Here is a 9332-nt window from a genome sequence, read left to right as displayed (position 1 = left end):
TGTTTGAACCTTATATTCAACTGAAATTTTTGCTATAAACGGTGCTCGAGTTTCTCTATTTGTAAAATCCCTATTAAATTTTAATAGTGAATTGCACTGCTTGTTTCTGAATTGTAGCTGAAATTTCATTCTGATCGAAATTTAAATTCTACATTCAAAATTCAAAATTTAAATTTTAACTTAAAATATGTCGTGCCGGGCCAAAGGGCCACATGGAGCCGGCCCAGCACAACCCGGTTCATCAGGCTGGGCCGGCCCGGCTCAATATCATGCCGAGCAGGGCGGTCCGCGGGCCGCCCGGCCCGTTTTACACCTCTATAGTTCCCTGCATGAGACAGCTACGCCCACCATCCATCTTCTTTGAAATTTGTGCTAGTTTATATGATGGACAAAATTTTTGTCCTTTTTTCCCATGCATTGGAGACCCTACTCCTATATGTAGTCCCCATTTCCCTCCTCTTTTTGAATGTCAGTTAGTTAGTAGGCGCCAAAGATGGAGAGTCCTGATCCAAAGAGAAGAAGGGTAACCTATGGCAGTTGGTCGCGCCTTGCGATCAACATCCTCAACGACGTTGCTTCCAAGCACGTGACCTCCGCCGCCTCCTCTTTACCCGCCGCCCTCGTGACCCCACCGGCCCAGCCTTCTCCCTCGCCACCAATCGCACCATCGCCCTCCGCCACCTCTACTACTCCCATCAGAGCATCTGCGTCGGCTCCTGCTACGGGTGGGTCCTCCTTCTCGACCACCGTTACAACCTCATCCTCCGCAACCCCTTCACGGGCGACACGATCCGCCTCCCCACCCTCGATGGCACCCCCGCCCTCGACCCCCGGCCGTCGGGCGGGCGCGCTATTTGTCCCTACAAAGATAAGCTGCTGTTCGAGCATCACTTTATTGTCCACCGGGCCATCTTATCGTCCGACCCTTCTGCCGACCGCCGCTTCTTGGTAGTCCTCTTCCCCGGCACATCAATATCCCGCTGTTTCACCTGGCGGAGTGGTGACAATTTCTGGACCGTCTGCCAGCACCCCTCGTTTCTCCCCGAAGAAATCATATTCTATGAAGACCGCCGCTGCATCGCCATCAGCCCTGACGGAGAATGTGCGGTCTTCAACTTCTCCACGGCAGATGGCGACGATGGCTTCTTCACGAGAGTGCCCAAATTGCCGGTTTCGGGATCGCCGTTCTTGGTTGAATCGGCAGGGAATGTGTGGCTCGTTATGGTGAAGAGAACGACCCCAGAAGAAGAAGCCCAAATTGCCATATGCCGGCTCGACTTCAGCAGCTTGCCCGACAAGGTAATAGCGGTGTCCCAATGCGGTGATCTCGACGGCCGGATTATGTTCTTGGAGCAATGCAACTCGATGTCGGTGGCGTCGGCGCATTTCCCCGGACTCGAAGGCGACAGCGTCTACTTCACGGAGACCAATTGGCGTAGTTTGAAATATTGGTGCGATACCTACACGACGACCATCTGGGAGTGCCAGCTCAAGAAAGGCATCATCGCGCGCCGGCACAGCTTCGAGGGTGAGTCCGGACTGCACACTCTGTGGCCGAGGCTTTGGTGGGTTCCTGTTAGAACAAATACCGCACAGAAATTTGATTGTGATTTAAATCTAACTAAATATTATTATGAAAATAAATAAATACAAACTTACAGATAAATGCAAATCCAAATAAATATTTAATTGATCCGGAAGCGTGCGAGGCACTGCCCTAAGGCGTATTCCCGTCCTTACGTGCGGGATTAACCGGGAACAACACCCCAAGGTACGACCGGAATTCCTCCTCCTGCGAGCACGATCGTGAAGGAGGTTGACGAAGACTCTTTCAACACCCAGCGATTAACAGAAGAAAATTAACTTATGAAAAGGAAACTCAAAGTAAAAAATTCTATTCACTATTCTTCATGCATAAGATAATATATCACTCTCTACTGACCACAGTAGATGTATATATAAATATATGCATGAAGGTTGTAGAGTTGAACGTTGGGAATCCCAACGTTCACTTCCGCTTAATTAGTTTCAAGCAAAACGTCCGCCGATAATTAGTCCCGCACATGACGCGGACGGGCACGGAGCCGGACGTGCGCAACGTCCGCGCACATTGCGGACTAAATAAAAACACAATAAATATAATTATAAAAAAAAATAGAAAAAATAAAATTAAAAGAAGTAATTAATAATTAAAATAAGATATAGGATTACGAATTTTATATAGGATTTTGAATTTTCATCAACAAGGTTCCTCCGAATCTCCACAAGAAATTGGGTGAGTGAAGTCATTTTATTTTTCATTGTGTTTCGTCGCGGTTCCTAGGTCGAACACCTTACGGGTGTGACCTTTTTCTGTTCTCTTGGTGCTCGGCAATTTGCCTCTGAGGGTGTGGATCTCTTTTTGTTTTCTTGCTCAGGGATAAATAGTAACTAATAAGAGAGTAATCACAGGTTTGGAGCAATGTGAAAAATAGTTGCTAAAAGAGCAATCACAGGTTTTGGAGCAATGTGTTGTTGATGGTAATGCTATGTTTTTGGACGATTTACTCTAAACATATACGATTCATATGTGTTGTTGATGGTAATGCTATGTTTAATCCTTTTTCCTCAATTTTTTTTCCGTCTTTTTTCGCCTTTTGTTTTCTTTGCTGTTCGACTCGCCTCGGAAGCCCCGGCTACTTTCATACTGTTCGCCTAGTTCATTTATCAATGAATGAAGCAGATAGCTTGTCTATCTATTTCTCAAAAAAAAAAAAAAAATGAAATAATCATCATTCTTTAAGCTTAAGCCAGTAGAGAATAACTTATCAGGCTGTTGACGCTAATCATTAATTCCAAAACTTTAATTTGTTAGAAATATATAACCAATTTACTTAAAACGTCCATAACCAATCATACTCAACTTCGAACATGATTCGGTCCAATCAAACCTCTCACCATTTTGAACAAGACTCGGCCCTTTAAGCCAACAATCCCTTTCCAGTATATGCACAAATTAAATTATGTAAAACAATCATTATTCTTCAAGATCTTTATTATTTAACCTGATATCAGAGCATGAGATTCCGAATTCGAGTCGTACCAGGCTTCTAGTATAATTGATTGTCTCATATTTAATTCAAGTCCACGTTATGGACCTATCAAAAAATTTCCAGCTCAAACGTGAAACAGAATGTTTAATATAAAAATATAAAAATATCATTCTATAATAGGTTAAATTTCTACAGAAGAATAATTGCTTTATATAATTTAACACAGTAAATAGAGGTCGGCTCTTCGTGATTTCATGATCGTATTTCTTTGGATTTTTTTTTTCTGAACTAAAATTTAGTGAGGATAATTTCCAACGAGAAACAGGTACACATACCGTCCATCTACTTTGAAATTAGCGCTAGTTTATGTCATGAATGGTAGATATAAATTATCCCTCTTCTGGGCTTGTTGCCATGTGGTGTGTCAACATTGGCAGATCTTAATTTAATCCAATCTACTTAAAATATGAATTGAGATTTATCCTAATAAATTAAGGATAAGAATAAATTATATATTTTTTATTAGTTGAGAAATATATGTTATAGTGTATATCTATCATGAATATCCTAACTGTAGTCCTTATCCTAATCTCTTTATGAGATTTAGGATATTTAGGAGTTTCGTTATTCTATAAATATATTCTCTTTTCTCTTCTATGAGAGATGATCGAATATGATCTAATTCGAAAGAATTCACGATAAATCTTTCTTCTTCTCTCTTCTTCCTTTCTATGATTTCTCTATGGGATTTCCACCTATGTTTTCGGATTTTGGAGTGTGAACATAGAATGGACTCTGGTAGACCTCTTTGATCGGCATTCGTCGCATCTCATCCGTATCCAACGCATCCGATCCGTAACGTGAGGCATAGGCATGGAAAAAAATATCGAGGCAAGGACGGTCCATGTAAGCTTGTTAAACAAGTAATCCGATCCGATTATGATTCCTACATACGTTGACTATTCAGCTTGTAAGTTTTCGCTGCCCTCTTATTTCCAACTGGGCTTTTCTGCATTGCGAGGAATTCTACACTGTCACACTTGCACAATGTCATCAATAACAAGCCAATCACATTCCTTCTTTTCAAACAAAAGCATAATAAAAATATTTTTTTACAATTATGATGGGACCTATATCCCTAAAAATATACATTTGATTGATTTGTCACGCCAAATTACCAATATACCTGTTGCATTCTAAAATTTTTCCTGCATTGCACCCTCTCTATTCCTATGTATGTACTCCCCATTACCCTCCTCTTTTTGAATGTCAGTTAGTACTAGTAGGCGCCAAAGATGGAAACCAGTGATCCAAAGAAAAGAAGGGCAACCTACAACAGTTGGTTGCACTTTCCGGCCAACATCTTCATCAAAGTCGCTTCCAAGCACGTGACCTCCGCCGCCACCTACGCCACACCCTCCGCGGTGTATGCCGGAGTTGGAGAGCCGCGCTCCCCGCCACCGTGCCCCGCCCGCACCGCCTCCCCCCACAGCTCCCCTTCCGCCTCCTCTTTAGCCACCGCGGCGCTGACGATCCCACCGACCCCACCTTCTTCTCCCTCGCTACCAATCGCACCTTCGCCCTCCGCCACCTCGCTGACGCCCATAAAAGCATCAGCATCGGCTCCTCCTACGGGTGGCTCTTCCTCCTCTTTCCCTATATGAAGCTTGTCCTCCGCAACCCCGTCACGGGCGACACGATCCGACTCCCTCCCCTCGACGGCACCATATTCGTCACCTCCCCCGACCCCTTCATAAGGAATCTGCTGTTCGAGCACCAATTTTTTATCTGCCGAGCCATCTTATCCTCCGACCCTTCCGCCGACCGCGATTTCTTGGTGGCCCTCTTCGTCGACACAGCGACATCCCGCTGCTTGACCTGGCAGAGTCGCGACCATCTCTGGACCGTCCGTGAGCACCCCAAGTTCGTCCCCGAAGAAATCATATTCTACAGAGACCACCGCTGCATCGCCATCGGCCCCAACGGAGACTGCGTGATCTTCGACTTCGCCTCAGCAACCAACGGCGGCAGCAGCAGTGGCGGCGGCGGCATCAGCGGCTTCTTCGTGAGAGTGCCCAAATTGCCAGTTTCGGGAACTCCGTTCTTGGTCGAATCGGCGGGAAATGTGTGGCTGGTTACAGTGAATTTTACTACCCCAGCAGAAGAAGGCGAATTTACGATTCATAGGCTTGACTTCAGCACATTGCCCCGCAAAGTAACGGCGGTGCCTGCAGACTCTGATATCGGCGGCCGGATCTGGTTCTTGGGGCAATGCAACTCGATGTCGGTGGCATCGAAGCATTTCCCTGGATTCGAAGGCGATAGCATCTACCTCACGGAAATCAATCGGCATAGTTTGGAAGATCCGCGCAATAACTACACTGCAAGCATTTGGGAGTTCCAGCTCAAGAACGTCATCGTGGGCCGGAGCAGCATCGAGGGTGAGTGCAGAGTGTACACTCCGTGGCCGAAGCTTTGGTGGGTTCCTCCGAATCTCCACAAGAAATTGGGTGAGTGAAGCGATTTTTTCCATTGTGTTTCGCCACGTACGGTTCCGAGGTCGAACACCTTACGGGTGTGGCCTTTTTTCTTTAGTTCAATACGTGTTCGGCAATTTGCCTCTGAGGAAGTGGACAACTTTTGTTTTTCTTGCTCAGGGATAAATAGTACTAATAAGAGAGTAATCACAGGTTTGGAGCAATGTAAAAATAGTTGCTAAAAGAGCAACCACAGGTTTTGGAGCAATATGTTGTTGATGGTAATGCTATGTTTTTGGTACGGTTTACGCGAAACATGCATGATTCTTTTTTGAGAAATAGATAGCGAGCTACATATTTCATTCGTACCGTTTACGCAAAACATATATGATTCTTTTTTGAGAAATAGGTAGCGAGCTACATATTTCATTCATTAAGTAAAATAAACTAAACATATAAAGTGGAAGCAACTTTGGCCTCTGAAAACAGATAAAAAAATAGTAAGAAGAAGCGAAAAAAAGAAAAAAGGGAGGAGGGAGGAAGTAGAAAAAGAGAAAAGTAAGGTACAGAAAGCTAAAGACATATCATAGTAGTTTGTTCCAAGCCTTCGTTAATAGATTAACACGAGCCAGAGATCGGATAGCGTTGGAGGGTGCTGTCCGGAAAATGGAATTGTTTCTATCCGTCCAGACGACCCATCAAATTGCTGACAAAAAGGTTAGGCCATTTATTCTCATCGTGGTGTTGGGGGTGTTAATTATTTTCATCCAATTAGTTTGTTCTCACAGAAACATACACGATTCACAATTAGTTTTTTATATTTGTCAAAGCTTGGATATATACTTTGATTTAACCTATTTGAACTATATAAATTAATTTTATAATTTTATAATATTATTTATCTAATATTATTAAAAATTATTAATTTTAAAATTATTTGAATATCAATTAAATAATCATAAATATGAAACTTAATTTTAGGCACTTCATTCAGTCTAAATCAAACTTAATGGCATCGATTGCTAATTCAAATATACTATTACAATAAATGAAAGGCCAATTTGCATAAAAAATCCACTTATTTTGGGGTTTTGCAAAATCGGGCCACCTTTTTCCTTTTTGCAGATTCGGTCCGCTTTTTCCGCCGCCTGACCAAAATGCCCCTCCTATACAATAGCCTCCCGCGTATTTCTTGACATACGTATACTGCCCTGCCGTACGGTCTGGCGCGCATTAAATGACCCGTTCAATCTCAGTCATTTCTCGGAACCCGGACCACTTCCACCCCCGCTATTCGCCGACCCCGCTGTTTCCTGTTTGGCTTTAATTCTTTAATACAATAACTCACGATAAATGAGAAAATANAATGCGCGCCAGACCGTACGGCAGGGCAGTATACGTATGTCAAGAAATACGCGGGAGGCTATTGTATAGGAGGGGCATTTTGGTCAGGCGGCAGAAAAAGCGGACCGAATCTGCAAAAAGGAAAAAGGTGGCCCGATTTTGCAAAACCCCAAAATAAGTGGATTTTTTATGCAAATTGGCCTAAATGAAAATGTAATAACTTTTTTTTATTATTTATTCCTCCAGTGCAACCCCAACTTCCCAAGTCTCCCTTTCCCTCTTCTTTTGAATATCAGTTAAGGCGCCAAAGATGGAAAGTAGTGATCTAAAGCTTGATGCAAAAATATGTGATTGTTAAATATACAAGATAAATGCATAAAATATGATAGTGTGTTATTAAAAATAATAATTTATATATTGACATATCTAATATTGTAAGAGATGTCAACTTGTATTTGTGGGCCGGCATGATTATTTATGTGAGTATAATATCCCATTGGCTTAAAATACATGCACATATAATTAAAAAACATATTATATATAATTAAATATTTAATAATATAAATTTATATATAGGCAAATGGAATTAAAAATGTATAGAAAATTTTATAATGACAAACGGAATTAAAAAAAAATAAAAGAATATTTTTTTAGAATTTAATCTCGATATTTAATTAAAAAAATGATTGAATAGCCAAAAAAAAATTTTCTTATGCAAAACAAATAATATAACTAAACAAGTTTTTAATTTATTTTTTTCCTAAAGATAATCTTTTTTTTTATTACATTATTTTATATCTTTTTTATCTAAATAATTTTAGATTGTTGTTATATTTACTATTTATTATTGCAATTAACAATCAAATTTGGATTTGATTTCAAATATATTTAAGTTTTGATCTTATGGTTTTAAAATTTTATTTTAGTTTAAATTTAAAGTTGAAATTTAATTATATGATTTAATGTGTTCTTGATTTCGTGATCATATTTCTATGGACAGAATACCTATTATTCTTTTGAATCTGAACAAACCACCGACCGTCCCTATAGCAAGTAGCAAAGGGTTTGGTAGTTGGTACCCGAGACCCAAGTTCGAATCTTAGTTAATTTACATATCCAGCTAAGTTTATTTCTAAATGAAATAAACGAAGCGGGTAGCGTGCTATCTTTCTCACAAAAAAAAAATAAAAAAAAAATCTGAACAAACCAATTTTAGTAGGAATAGTCCACAGTTATATCCAACGCTCATCTTACTTTGGAATTTGTGCTAGTTTACGTGATGAACGGTAGCTATCTCTCTTCGTGCAATGCATCCTCTCTATTCGTATATATATGTAGCTAGTCCACGTTTCCTTCCTATTTTTGAATCTCAGTTAGTTAGCAGGCGCCAAAGATGGAGTGTGGTGATCCAACGAGAAGAAAGGCAATCCATAACAGTTCTCGGTCGCGCTTTCCGACCGACATCCTCATCGATGTNAGCAGTTGGTCGCACCTTCCGACCGACATCCTCATCGATGTCGCTTCCAAGCACGTGACCTCCGCCGCCACCTACACCGCCCTCCGCAGCGTGTGCCGGAGTTGGAGAGCCGTGCTGCCCGCGACCGTGCCCCGCCCGCACCGCCTCCCCCCGCAGTTCCCCTTCCTCCTCCTCCTCTTTAGCCGCCGCCGCGCTGATGATCCCGCCCACCCCGCGTTCTTCTCCCTCACCACCAATATCACCTTCGACCTCCGCCAACTCGCCGACGCCCGTGAGAGCATCTGCATCGGCTCCTGCTACGGGTGGCTCTTCCTCCTCTTTCCCGATTTTAACCTTGTCCTCCGCAACCCCGTCACGGGCGACACGATCCGCCTTCCGTCCCTCGACGGCACCATATTCGTCGCCTCCCCTGACCCCTTCATAAGGAATCTGCTGTTCGAGCACCAATTTTTCATCCACCGAGCCATCTTATCCTCCGACCCGTCTGCCAACCACGACTTCTTGGTGGCCCTCTTCTCCGACACACCAACGTCCTGCTGCTTGACCTGGCGGAGTGGCGACAATTTCTGGACCGTCCGCGAGCACCCCAAGTTCGTCCCCGAAGAAATCATATTCTACAGAGACCACCGCTGCATCGCCATCGGCCCCAACGGAACCTGCGCGATCTTCGACTTCGCCTCCACAACCGGTGGCGGCGGTGGCAGCTTCTTCACGAGAGTGCCCAAATTGCCAGTTTCGGGATCGCCGTTCTTGGTCGAATCGGCTGGGAATGTGTGGCTGGTCACGGTGAATTTTACTCCCCAAGGAGAAGAAGCTGAATTTTGGATTCATAGGCTCGACTTCAGCACATTGCCCAACAAGGTAACGGCGGTGCCCGCAGACTTTGATATCGGCGGCCGGATCTGGTTCTTGGGGCAATGCAACTCGATGTCGGTGGTGTCGACGCATTTCCCCGGATTCGAAAGCGATAGCATCTACCTCGCTGAGATCAATTGGTACAGT

The sequence above is a fragment of the Ananas comosus genome, linkage group 22 (assembly GCF_001540865.1).
Source record: "Ananas comosus cultivar F153 linkage group 22, ASM154086v1, whole genome shotgun sequence".
Taxonomy (NCBI): domain Eukaryota; kingdom Viridiplantae; phylum Streptophyta; class Magnoliopsida; order Poales; family Bromeliaceae; genus Ananas; species Ananas comosus.
Note: the sequence above shows the minus strand (reverse complement) of the source record.